This window comes from Suncus etruscus, chromosome 10 (genome assembly GCF_024139225.1).
Source record: "Suncus etruscus isolate mSunEtr1 chromosome 10, mSunEtr1.pri.cur, whole genome shotgun sequence".
NCBI lineage: Eukaryota > Metazoa > Chordata > Mammalia > Eulipotyphla > Soricidae > Suncus > Suncus etruscus.
In genome coordinates, this window is record NC_064857.1 from 57,637,846 (window position 1) to 57,652,875 (window position 15,030).

The following is a 15,030-nucleotide window of genomic DNA, read 5'->3' on the forward strand; positions in this document are numbered from 1 at the left end:
AGGAGGAAGCAGCAGTCTCCAAACAAGTGGAAGCAAAGCTAAACAGATAGGATTAGATTAAGCTGAGAAGCTTCTGCATTTCAGAGGAAATAGTGACTAGGATAGAAAAGCCACCCACAGAATGGAAGAAACTATTCAGCCATTACCCATCAGATAAGGGGCTACTATCTAAGATATACAAAGTACTGACATAGCTTGGATCTAATTTTCTAAGTTGAAGCAAGTTTGAAATGAAAACCCAATAGTCCAAATAATTCCCAAAATATTATCACCAAAAAAAAAAAAAAACCCAGATAAACAAAATCAAATAATCTTTCTGTCTTCTGAAGTTAAGTGTAGATACAATTTTTTTAGATAATTTAAATATTTCAAATAAGCAATGATTTACTTTTTAGAAAAATTCCCTACTGAGTTAGAAAAGTCAGACTGATGTAACTCTGTTTTTTAGTTAGGTCTTAATAAGAAGGCTGAGAAGGGGTCGGAGAGATAGCACAGCAGTAGGGCACTTGCCTTAAATGCGGCCGACCCAGCAGGGACCCGGTTTGATTCCCGGCATCCCATCTGCCTGCCAGGGTCAAATTCTGAGTGCAGAGCTAGGAGTAACCCCTGAGCGCCACTGGATGTGGGCCAGAAACCAATAAACCAATCAATCAAGTTTAAAAAAAAGGATGAGAAGTTTTTATGGGGGGAATTTTCAAAATTCTCAGTGATCACAGGAGCAGTTAATGGGATGCATAGATTCAAAACCAGGTAGGTTATGGGAGTGGAAAGTAGATCTTCTCTTAAAGGTTACCGTGTTATGATTGTTTAAGGTTGTCGTGTTATGGACTAATAGTTGCTCCCAAGTCCCATAGTTTATATGCTAAAATCCTCATCCCCAATACCTCAGACTACCAAGTCTTCCAGGAAAGAACACATTATGCAGCCATTAGGATGACCCCTAAAATTCCTTGCAGTAAAGAAAATTGAGTTTCATATGAAGCTCACCACAAAGAGTGGTGAGTGCATTTAGAGAAGTAACTACACTAACAACTATAATGACAAAGTTATTGAGTGAGAGAAGTAGAATTTCTGTCTCAAATATAGGCAGGGGGTGGAGGAAGTAGAGAGATGGGGGGCATTGCACTGGCGAAGGGTGTGTTCTTTTTATGACTGAAACCCAACTACAATCATGTTTGTAATTATGGTGCTTAAATAAAGATATTATTTAAACAATAAAAAATGTACTATTCTTTTTTTTGTCCATTAAGTATCTCCTACTTTGATTTTGGACATGCAGGACTTGAAAGTACTTCCCCTTGGTAGAGAAAGCAGCAGCAGTATTGGATGAGGAAGAAACCCTATGGATACTGTAATTGTGTTTCTCTGAGATTACATACCCATTGGTTGGCACGGGGGAGTTGCAATGGGAGACCTTTGTCGCATGTCTGTTCCTTAGAATTTTTGCCATTCCAGAGATTAGGGGACAAGGGCATAGACCATAGGGCAGTGCCTTAGCTGTGGATAGACTAGGAGAAAACCAGAAAATTCCTTGACAGAAGTAAAAGAACCTCACATTGACAGCTGAGAGGGTGGATCACAGCTGAGTCTTAGGTTTCATGTTCCAACAGAACAGTAAGTCCCACTTGATGTATTAGGATTTTGGAAACTGGCTTTCAGGGAAGTGATGCAAGGAGAAGCAATTTCACCATATGTTGTTTAATAAAAAATGATCAGTAAGATCTTATGGTTTATTTCTGATCAAAAAATTTTACCAAAGAAATCTCCACTCAAATCCATTTCATGTCTATTTAAGGGATTAAGATGATGATCCAAAAAACAAACAAGAATATAAAAATTACTGGATAAATAAAAACCAACACCTCTCAACAAATACACCAAATCCTAAAACAGTAATTTGTGTTTATTCATTTACTAACAAGCTTATTCCACTGCAGTACTGGATCCAGTATCTGGATCCCATCCTGGCTGCTCAGTTGTCTAAGCAAAAGCCATGCTTGGTGAAGACCTCCTTTCAGTATAGTTGCAACTCATCTCTCTCTTTCTCTCTCTCTCAATAAATAAATTAAATGGTTAGATACATACAGTTCTCAGATATGAGACATATCAAGTCCCACTCAGACACTTGAAATGGACAATGGGCCTTGGGCAGGAACCAAAGATGTAAAGAGAAGGCAGTGGTGAAACATGGTGGAGCATTTGTTGGTGGTATAAAGGGCATGGAGCGATATGAATGACATCATGGAGGAGAAGGAGGCACTGAGTCTTTGATCTGGGTCTTCGGGTCCTATCTTTAAGTGTTCAAAATACCGTGATTAATATATTTAGTGGGTTATAGGAAGTGCAGGACCAAATTCAGAGTAACTAAGATTGAGCTTGGGAGCCAAAAATTGGGGGACATCCTTTCATAAAATAATAGCTTTTTAGTCTCTGGTCATTATGTTTGGGTTCAAAGGAGGAGACATTTTCCTTCCTAAATCATACTGTTCATAGTGAAGTATATATATATATTTTTTTTTTCTCTCTTGAAGTTTATTTATTTTTTAAAGCTTTTTAGTTTAATCACGTCTACCCTAGAAGTTCTTTTTTTTAAAAGTGTCATTTTTATCCTGTTATTTTCCCCATCCAGCTTCTTTTCATGCTGTCAAAAGCACAAGCTGTAATGGTAATGATAGGAAACTGACGGGTGAAATACCAGTCCTAATTACAGCCTTGATTGCTTGGTAATAAAAAAAAGCATGTATTTGATTTGGATGGTTCTGGGTTGTCAGGTAGGATGAATCAAATATGTCTGTACTTTCATTTCAAAAGTGGGAGCGTGTGAATGTACATTATTTATATTATATTTCATGGCTATAATTAATTATGTGTCTGTGGAAATGATGTCCCCAAAGACAGTCAATTTTATGTTCAATCTGTATGTACCTCTGTAAAACTAATTTGTTCTCATTAAAAATTTTAAGGGTTTATTTGAGATAAACTCAGGAGGCAGTTCTGGATATAAAACTCACAAAAATACCAAGCAAAGTCTAATTCTGTTTTTACTAGTGAGAGAATCTTCACTGCCTGAAGCAGTGGACTAGATATTATTGTGTTGAAGTGGGTTGGCTATAAAAATAAAGGGACAGCATCCTCTCACCCAGATAGAGCTTTTAAACTTGTTTAGAAGAGGAAGGTATATAAATGAAAAAATAAAAACCAAACAGTGTGAACTTCTACTGTTGATAAAATAATATTACGTAGACATTATTGTACCTTTATTTCAAAATAAATTTTTCTTCTGTTTTTAGTTTCAATATTTGCTAAATACATTGATAACTGATAATAAGCTTCCAATGATACTGTATTGGTGACTAAAAGCACTTTTTCTTACAAGCATCAATGGGCTCACCATGGAATTGTGATGTTGCAGATAATTTCTTGATTCCAGATTCACTAAGAATTAAGTTTATGCCTTTTGGTAGAATAAAGTTGAAGTCATTAAAGCAACAGTAAATAAAATTCCCCTCCTCATTTTCATGTATTCTTTTAATTATCAATCCCTGTTGTCTCAGTCTAGCTATAATCAATAGTTCAATGTGTTACATTAGGTAATTTACAGATATATTAAGTGTAATTTAAAAAATAATTATATTAAATAATAAAAGTGCAAGGAATATCCATGTCTGAAATAAATAGGTTGATGTTGATAGTTCTATCTTTTTTTCCTTTGCAAGTATTCCTTCCTCTTGTTAATTTTCAACAGGATAATGATAGTAAAACCAGCTGATTCCTCTGTTTTATTTTATCCAATTTCAGAGATGACTACCCTCAACAAGATGAGGCAATTATTTCCCTCTTTATTTGGTGTTTTCAAAGACCATTAAGCTTATTTTGTCCACACTGGGAAGCAAAGTAATTTTCTATTCAAGGTATCTCTGATTCCGACAACTCATTTTTTACTCACGTCATACTCACTTTCATACTAGTCATACTTCGAGGGGGTCCAGCTATAACTAAAACATGTCCAAAAATTGGAAATAAGGTCATAATAAAATTATAAAGTCCCTACCATGGATTCTCCTGGTTATGCTGAATTATTTTGAGGTCTGAACTTCAAGGAGGAAACATAATAAAAGAGAGATCAGCCTTGGCTGAAGGGGAATCAATGGTGACATATCTGTAGGTAGAAATTCTAAGACTTCGTTTTGTTTTGTTTTGTTTGGGGAAGGGCCATACCTAGGTGTGCTCAGGTTTTGCTCCTAGATTAGTGCTCAGAAATTATTCCTGGCAGTCCTGGGGGACTATATTTAGTATTGGTCATACTGCTCAGTGTACTCAGACAAGTACTTTATATCTGTTGCACTTTCTTTTCAGGCCCTACAAATTCTAAGATTAACATAAATTTATCAACAGAGTTTGGAATATAGAGCAGAAGAGAGCAAGAGCAGGGAACTTGGGAACATTTCGAGCAAAGAAGCAATGACCTTCAAAGAACCCACAGAGGAGAGCTACAGGTGGCTAGTCCATGCAAGAAAACCAGAAAGCACCAATTTTTTTTTTGCAAGATCTTAATACCAAGTACAGTAGTGAGACCTATCCATGGAATTCTGTAGCAGAGTTATTAATGGAGTCAAGCTGATCAGAAGGGGAGAACCAACGGTATACTCAGAGTACTTCAGAAACAGGATTTATTTCTGCCAGGGAATGAACCAGAAAGCAGGAACTCTGTAGATGTTGCTAGAAACAAATGCATGGCACCAGTCAGAAAATATTCCAAAGAGTTGTCACAGACAGTGGGATTTCTCAGCAGAGTATCTGAGTCCCACCACAGACAGACACATTTGTGCTGTTTGCTGCTGGACATAGTTATTCTATAAGGGTTATGTCTCAATAAATTGGAGAGGCTGATAGAATGGTTGAGTTGTTTTCTTGGAACAGACTAAGCATTAAATAACTGGAGATTATTGAAGGCCTAGTTACTATTGCTCAGGAAATACCTGTATGTCCAGAGAGAATTAGCTATCTTTTTTAAGAGAGAAAGATTTTGGACTTACCCATAAGTGGTGATTGGGGACAATCCCCAATTTGATGCTTTGGTTAATCCTGGTGGTGCTCAGGGGATTGGGGTAATGTCCAGGTTCAAATTTAGCCTCTTACATATATAAAGTATATGCTTCAGTGCTTTCAGCTGTCTCTGCTGCCCAAGAATTAGATTTTTTAAACTATGCATATTCTCTTAAGGCAGTATTACAACATAGCAATAAAAGTAAAAATATGATATGAAGCTTACCACAAAGAGGAATGAGTGCAGTTAGAGAAATAACTACACTGACAACTATCATGACAAGATAGTGAGTGAGAGAAATAGAATGTGTGTTTCTAAGACAGGCAGGGGTTGGGGAGAATAGAGATGGGGGTTATTGATGGTGGAAAGATTGCACTGGTGAAGAGGGAGTGTACTTTTTATGACTAAAACCCAACTACAAATACGTTTGTAAACATAGTGCTTAAATAAAATATTATGAAACTAGAAACAAAGAAAAATGAGTATTGGGAGGAAACATAAGAAGTATTATAAATTAAAAACAAAATCAAACTTTTATCATGAGAAAATTCTAATTTTCTCATCTTTCTGGTTAATTTTAGTCATATATAGAAAGTGTCTAGAATTTCTCAAAATAACTTTTTCTGAAAATGTAGCATTTCTTTTTTGTGGTGATGAATGACATACCCCGAAGTATTCAGGATTGCTTCTCACTTTTTGTTCAGTAATCACTCCTAGCAGTGCTCAGGGTCCTAGTATGTGGTTCTGGGGATCTTATTTAGAGTATTTTGTGTGCATAGAAAGTTTATCTCTTGTCTGTCAAACCACTAAAGGTATTTAAAAATTTGTCTTATTCGGTCTTGATCAATTATGTGTTTTAGTTTTATATTTAACCTGAATACATATGACCAATTGTATAAATACTTCTATCCATCAAACAAATCTGTTATTTGATCAGGACCACAGGAGTTATCTGCCTTAAAATAAGTTGGTAGAAGACATTAATTACATCTATAATACCCCTTTCATTGCCATATTGATATGAGGATGAGTTTGTAACTGGGGGATATGTGCATATTGAGATTAAGAATATGAGTGGAGATGGTCTGAGAATTCTGCAGACTACATGCCTCAGTTTTCACATATTTATTAACAATATTTTTCTAATTGTACTACAGAAAATTAAGTTTTATGTGATGAAAGTAATTTGGGTTAAAATATAAAGATACTATTGAATGGGAGAAAATGTTTACACACTACTCATTAGATAAAGGAGTAATATCCAAGATGCAGAAAACACTCATAAAACTCAATAATAAAAAAAACCAATAACCTTATCGAAAAAGATGAAGAAAGAAGATAAACAGACATTTTGCAGAATCGGACATACACATAGCCACTTGGCTTAGCATTACTTGCTATCAGGAAAAAACAAATCCAGATGACAATGAGATATTATCTCTGAACAAGGGCAATGACTTATATCAAAAGAGCTAAAGACAATCAGCTTCAGTGAATTCAATGAAATTGGACTGAAACTCTGTTTCTTTGTTAGCTAGTCATCTGGTTAAGCCCCTTTAGAAAATATCAGGGTAATTTCTGGAAAAACTAAGGATAGAAAACCAGTGTTTCTACTCTATGAAATTTATTTCAGGGAAACAAAAAATAAATTAAAATATGTATACAGACTTATATTCATTGCCACACTAAATACAATAGTCAGGATATGGAAATACCCCAAATACCCAGCAGCAGATTATGATTGGGTAAAGAGGTTGTGGTGCTTATATTCAATGGAATACTATGCAGCTATGAAAGAATGATAGCTTTCATTTCAGCAATTGTAATAAGAAAGTATTTTGCTAAGAGAAATAAATCATAGGGAGGATGATAGATACTATCTTATATCACTCTTCTATGGTATGTAGAGAAACAAATCAAGGGAACAGATGCTCTATAATGATGACAAAAATTTTTGCCTTGGATTATAGAATGAGGTTGTCAAGTGGGACAGAAGAAGGAAGAAGATGGAGGAAATGAAGGAGCAGAGTAGAAGAGACATGGTCACATTGTGAGGTGAGGTAGGGTAACTGCACACCAAAACCACAATTGTTAACCTTAGTGTAGACTTGTTACTTGAACAACTGCAATAATGATAAAACACTTTTCTCAAATGAGGGTTATTAACAGTGGGTTTTACTGAAGTCCAGCACCACGTAAGCCCAGAAATATGGTCAGGGTTTAGAAATATTACAGTGACTCTATCTCTGGCAGCACAGAGTCCCTTCCCCATGGAGACCCGAGGTACCCTAAACCTGGCACTGAGGGCCCCAACAGCACCATATCCTTATACTCTTGAATTTAATAGCTTACATGATTGGTCAGGAATCACTTACAGGATGTCTGCACTTTCTCAGTCCCCACTGAGAGGCCCTCGAAAGAAAAAATGATAAGTAATAGAAATCTAGAATATAGAGATTATGAGGCCACCTTACATGCTATGGGTAATTAGTTTCCCAAAGAGGACAGAAACATTATTTTTCTTTTTTTATATAATTTTTATTTTAGTTATAGAGGCTTACATAATGTTCACAGTAATATTCCAGGTACATATTTACATTGAATCAGGGGAATTCCCACCACCAAATTGTCCTCCCACAACCGCTCCCATCCTGCCTCTCATATCCTCCACTCTCCCACCCAGGGGCTGCTAGAATGCATGGTCTCTTCTGTGTCTAGTTTATTACTAGTGGTCTTACAGCTGTTTGGTCTTGGTGCCTCCATTACTGCCCCCTCTAATTGAGAGTCGGGACTAGAAAGTTCAAGTTATGTGGTTTTGTTTGAGGAAGAGAAAGGTAGTATAATGGGGTAAAAATCAACTACGTCGACTATGAGCAGAGTCGTTCTAGAGGCTCTCATCCTTGGTTTTAGGGTGGAAGGGGAAAAGAAGAAGGTGAAACACCACAACAGTTCAAAAGGAGGAATCAAATAAGATATTCAGTGAGCACTGCAGCAATAAAAATATGCACCACATAGTTGCCATGGTTTTGAGATAGGAAATATGGCAAGGTGCAAAGAGGAAGAAGAGAAAAGAAGAAAAAAAAAGTAAATATATAGTTTAAAAAAAATGGACAACTACTTCAATATCTACCCCAGAACAAAGAAATCGACAAAAACTAGATAAAAAAATAATTTAAAAATTTAAAAAGAAAGGATTATTTAGTGTTTTTTTGTCTTCCCCCATCCCTGCATAGGCACAGTAAATATTGGAGTCATTCGAAACGGGAATCCCCTTGGCCTAAGAGATACAGGGTTTCTCTGCCCTTGGAATATATTGTCATGGGATTATCTATAGACTCCTTTCACGTTCATTTACTATCCCCTTGGTGTTTTTATGCCATATGGAAGACTTCTGCTCCGATTTGGATGATAAAAACAGACCTCTAAATCTAGAGGTCTCAGTCTGTGCACAGGTCAAGGAGTGGAACTTATGATGAAGACTTTCTTTGTGATTTTAGAAGTTCTGTTTCCTCGATGCCATTTTAATCTGTCTTCTGTGGTTATTTTTTAAAGGAAAACTTAGACTTCTAATGTCTTGGGTGAAAAGGTACATCTTTATGCTAAGATAATGCAGAAAAATACATATTTGATAAAAAAGGATTTCTAGATCAAGATAGAAAACCTGTCATTGTTCAAGGAAAATGTTATTAAAATGGATCCATCACAGAGTCATTCACCCATTTTCAAATCAAATTTGTCATAGCTTTAGGAAGTTTCTTTTCTCTGTAATTTTTTTCTGTATTTTTGTGTCACACCTGTCTGTGCTCAGGAGTTACTCCTGGTTTGCACTTAGAAATCGCTCCTGTCATAAGAGACTATATAGGATGCCAGCATTTGAACCACTGTCTGTACTTGATTGGTCGCAGGCAAGGCAAACGCCCTACCATTGTGCTATCTCTCCAGCCCCTTCTCTTCTTTTATGTTTAGAAATTTTTGTCTAATCTATACACAAAAGGTTATAAAAACATAAAAAACAATGCCCTAAAGTAAGGCCAGAAAAAATCTTGTTCTTCATTTTTCATGTACTACTTCATTTGAGTCCCATCACCACTTCACTTCTATTAATATGTTTCTTTTCACAATTTCTCCTGAAAATTCAAGTAAATATAATTTTTGATTATTTTATGAGGGATGCTCTGTACCTGCTGGTTCATCTTTAGTATTTTCTTGAGCTAATTTCAGAACACATAGAGGAATGACTAATTTCTGTCTCATTGACTAATATTTTGTTTCATGTCTTGCATAGCTCCAAGACAATTTACCTGCTGCTAGGCAGCATTGCTTGTTTTCCAAATATATTGTCATTATAGTGGCTAATATAGGGAGAGAAGTCTTTGTTATTTTGATGGTTCCACCTCCCACCTTCCTCTTACTGAGATGATCCTGGCACAGCAACTACACAATGAGACACCATTTCCAGAGTCGAGATCATGAGATGATATTCTTGGTCAATGGGATATTTGCCAAAAAGATGAGCGTGTCCCTTCTATTTCATGCCTATAAAATGTTTGAACCAGACACCTTCTCCCTGTTCCCACTACAATAGTTGGGGATATGAATATGATGCCAGAAAAAAGACAAGCCACTTGGGACCCAGAAATGTACAATGCATGTTTAGAATATTGGATGATTTATACTATACTATAGTATATATATCTTCTTGTCCTATGGTGAATATGGCACTAAGTGAACATGGTGAATATAACACTAAAAAAAGAAAGGACATGTCCTATGGTCAGAGCCATTGAGGTAGGAATAGGTATTTGACAAAAACCCATGGAAACTCAGCTAGTTAGGAGTGGTTAACTTCTGTGGTTAAAGAACATCTTTGAACCTAAACCAGTCCAGTTTCCCTACTCCAGTTTCTCTGGAGATTGTATTGGAAACCATGTCCACCCTGAATCTCTGCTTTAGCCTTTGTTCTAAACAGCTGAATCGGCCCTGGCAAACCAGATTTTCACTTCATCCCTCCCCCTGCCCCCAGAAATTTGCTGACTTTGCCTGCTCTCTCTCTTGAGCAAAGTTGGCAATTGGCACCTTAATTTTCTTACCCTTTGCAATGTCCTTGCAAATCCTGTCTTTGATTAAACATAACTGCAACTTCTAAATATGCTCATGTCTTCAACTCCAGTCTTCATTTTCATGGGGTTTATAGTTTCCTGACCATAGTGTAGCTCAGAGGTGGGAACTGTTTGTTTTTCTTTTCCCATCGCATCTATCCCTTGCCCTGATCAGGCCTTATATTGTCTTTGTTTTTTAATTTCAATGCACAGTTAGATAAATGTGTTTCCTAACTCCTAGCTAGCTTTTGGGAGATAGATATTTTTTTTTATTAGCTCTCTGTTTATTCAGCTCTCTGTTTTGTTTTTATTTCAGGACCTTGGTTATTATACGGTGCTTGTCTTTATTGCTGTAGTGCTCGTTGGATTTTTTTGTTTGATTTTTTTTTTTTGTATTGCTGTGGTGTTTTTCTTCCTTTTTCCCTTTCTTCTCTCAAACTGATGTTGAGAGCCTCTAAGAACTCCACCCATTTTTTGGCTTGCTTGAGTTTTTACCCAATTTTATTGCCTTTCTTCTCTTCAAACGAATCACATAACTTGAACCATCTTGCTCCACCTCTCAAATTGAGGGGGAGATAATGGGGGGTACCAAGACCAAGAAGTTGTATGATCACTAAGTAGTAATAAAAATGATAAAATTTTAACACCAAACCCAAAGCCAACGACAAAAGAATCGATGCCCAATCTACAAGCTAGACACAGAGGGGACCACTTATACTAGTAGCCCGGGGGGGGGGGGGTGTAAGGGAGAGGGATATGGGATGCGAGCTGGGGACGGGGGTGGAGGGAGGACAACTTTGGTGATGGAAATCCCCTGATTCAATGTTAATATGTACCTAAAATATCACTGTGAATGATATGTAACCCACTTTGATCAAAATAAAAATTAAAAATAAAAGTAATTCTGGATAATTTCCTAAGGCAGAGGAGGGTGATTTTGAAGGGACATCCTCTTCCTTTTATTTATTTTTTTTATTTAAAAAAATTTTTTTTTCTTATTTGCATTTGGGAGGGCGAGAAGAAGGGCTGCAAAGTGGGAGCATCAGGAGAGAGAAAGGAGAGAGAGAAGGGAAAGAGAAGAGAGAGAAGAGAGGAGAGAGGAGAGAGAGAGGTGGGAGAGAAAGGAGAGAGGAGAGAAAGAAGAAGAGAGGAGAAGAGAGAAGAGGGAGAGAGAGAAGAGAGGAGAGAAGAGCAAGGAGAGAGGGAGAGAGAAGGGGAGAGAGAGAAGAGAGAGAAGAGAGACAGAAGAGAGGAGAGAGGAGAGAAAGGGAGAGGGAAGAGAGAGGAGAGAAGAGAGAGGAGAGAGGGAGAGAGAAGGGGAGACAGGAGAAGAGAAAGGAGAGAGAAGGGGAGAGAGAAGAAGAGAGAGGAGAGGAGAGAGAAGTGAAAGAGGAGATTGGAGAGGAGAAAGGAGAGGGACAGAGAGAAGGGGAAGAGAGGAGAGAGGGGAGAGGAGAGGGAGAGAGGGGTAAAGTTAGAGGAGAGAGGGAGAGAGGAGAGATAGAAGGGGAGAAGAGAGAGGAGAGGAGAGAAAGAGAGGGAGAAAGAGAAGGGGGAGATAAGAGAGGGGAGAAGAAAGAGGGAAGGAGAGGAGAGAGGGAGAGAGAAGGCGAGAGAGGAGAGAGTAGTGGAGAAAGGAGAGGAGAGAGAGAAAAGGGAGAGAGGAGATGAGAGATAGAAGGGGGAGAGAGGAGAGGAGGGAGAGGAGAGAGAAGAGAGAAAAGAGGAAGGAGAGAGGGGAGAGAGAGGAGCCAAGTAGAGGAGAGGAGAGAGAAGAGAGAGGCTCAGGGACATCCTCTTCCTGACACTAGGAGCAGGGGAGTGAAACAAAGAGACTCTCAGGATGACTCACTTCACAGATGAGGCTGAGCCAGCTCCCTTGACCTTGGTTACTGAGCTTTGGTCTGTAGTCCCTTGCAAACAGGCTCTCCACTAAGATGCAGGCTCCTAGAAAGACTATAAGGAAAGATTAGGCTTCTCTTGAAGTCCTCGAATGTGCAATAACTTTCAGAAGCATTTATTAGTTATTGACAAACCAGCTAGTGGGTTTTAAAAACTTGCTTGGTCTAAGGAAAGAAGGACTTGTTTTCTAAACTCTAGACAACTTTGAAGACAAGCACAGTCCTTGAAGGGATGCACCAAGGCTTGAACTCACAAATATGGCTTTTTGATGGATAATGCAAAGTGAAGTGTTTTGCAAATGAATTCGTTTCAAGGCAACCTGGAGGAAAACAAGTAGCTTCTAGTTGCTTTGACTACTGTATACTTTGATTTCTTTTGAAATATTCTATCACATCATTTCTGCTCTAGGTACCTTGGTTTGATTTCCTGGGCATTTGGCGTTATTCTGGATGATAATGCCATTTTAGAGAAGGCCAACTCATTGCCTTCCCCTTGTGGAGGAACTCGACCAGCCAGCTGGATGCGCTTGAAAAATTTTAGCTGCTAAATGTTTCTTCTCCCCCCAATCATAGCCAGTTTCTTTCATTGGACAGATTCAAATTGTGGCGTCCTGGGTTCCAAATAAAGATGAATGCCATTTTGTAAAGGACACATGGCAGGCTTCTTTTAGGTTCTGACTAAGGAGGGAGGGCATTTTGTAAGGACCACATGATGTAAGCCACATGTTAGGTTTTCTCAAGACTATTTCCATAACAATGCCCCACGCTTTCTGGCCACAGGGTAGTCTATTAGGGAAAGACACAAGGGAGCAGTAGGAAGGGACCCACAGACAATAGCCAATCATTTTAAAGGTCATCAGAAAGTTAGAACCCGGCTGTGCCTTTGTTCACTCTGAAGACTTCAAGGGAAACATATCCTGTGCCTGTCTGCCTGTGTTTCTGAATCCCTGAAGGTCTCCTCAGAAGCCTAGGGAGCGCACCCCCAAAAAACTGTCAACTAGAGGCATCAGAAGAGCAGCTTCGCTTTGTGGCCCATGCACTCTTCTAACCAATGAACCCCACCACAACATGCAGGAAAAACCACACTACTAGAGTGACAATGGGGAAATCTCGCAGGCAAACACCATGCACAGAGAATGAAGACAGAAGCTCAGATGACCTAATAAATTCCAACCACCTGATTAACCTCTCGGATAAGGAACTTAAAATAGCAATATGGAAGATGTTTGAAGAATTCAAAGAAAGCATAGATCGATCTGAACAGAACACAAAGACAGAAATCAGAAAACTCCAAACTGAAATAACAGATCTGAAAAACACAGTAGCTCAACTGAAAACCTCAATGGATGGCCTCGCCAGAAGGGTAACAGCAGCTGAGGAGAGAATCAGAGTACTGGAAGATGTGATGCGGAAAAACTCAACACAACAAAAGAAATTGGAAAAGAACCTTAAGACAAACGAACAGGCAATGGAAAAAGTACTCAAGGAATGCAAACAGATGAAAATAGAAGTCTTTGATAAACTCAACAGAAACAACATAAGAATCATTGGAGTCCCAGAGATACAGTTAGGAGATCTCCAGGAAAAATCAACTGTCAAAGACATCATCAAAGAGATACTCCCAGAGGTAAACACTACATGCAATCAAATCCTGCATGCCCGAAGAGTACCAGCTAAAAAAGACCCAAAGAAAAAAAACCCAAGACACATCCTCCTTACAATGACAAATCCCACAGATAGAGATAGAATACTGAAAGCAGCAAGATCAAAAAGGGAAATTACATTCAAAGGAGCATCCCTAAGACTTACAGCAGACATGTCACAAGAAACTCTCAAGGCCAGAAGACAGTGGTGGGATATTGTGACAAGACTGAATAAAATGAATGCCTCACCGAGAATACTGCACCCAGCCTGACTCACGTTCAGCTTTGAAGGAAGGATACATAGCTTCATGGATAAACAACGGCTCAGAAACTTCACAGATGAAAAACCAGCCTTAAAGGAAAAACTGACAGGTCTACTCTAAGACAAGAGAGACCAACAAACACAGCAAGCTTATCTACAAAGATGACATTAAATCCTATGACAAACATCTTCCTCAAAGTCAATGGACTAAATTCACCAATTAAAAAACAGAGTGGCAAAATGGGACAAAAAGATGAATCCAACCTTCTATTGCCTACAAGAAACATATCTGAATAGTCAGAACAAACATAGACTCAAAATCAAAGGCTGGAGGAAAACCATCCAAGCAAACAACACCTTCAAAAAAGCTGGGGTGGCCATATTAATATCTGATGACACCAACTTTATACTCAGAAAAGTGATAAGGGACAAAGATGGACACTATGTACTAATCAAGGGATATGTGCAACAGGAAGAAATCATACTATTAAACATATATGCACCCAATGAGAGACCAGCAAATTATCTAATACAATTACTGACAAATCTGAAAGAAGACATCAATAATAACACAATAATTGATAGGTCAACCAGACTGAAACCCAACAAAAACATATTAGCCCTGAAAAGAGTAATGGAAGAAAGAGGACTTATATATATATATATATATATATATATATATATATATATATAAAAGACACTCCATCCCAAAAAACCTGGATACATATTCTTCTCCAAAATACATGGGTCATTCTCCAGGATAGACCACATGCTGACACATAAAATTAAGAGGATAGAAATCTTGCAGGCTACCTTTGCTGACCACAAGGCTCTGAAATAAGATGTGAACTACAAAGCCACACAGAAGAAAAACTTTAACAATTGGAAACTAAACACCCTGCTATTGATCAACCAGTGGGTCCAAGATGAAATAAGAAAAGAAATCAAAACTTTCCTGGAAATGAATGATAATGAAGACACAAACTGCCAGAATCTATGGGACACAGCAAAATCAGACCTGAAGGAAATTTATAGCTCTACAAGCACACATCAGGAAGGAAGAAGGGGCATACCTGAA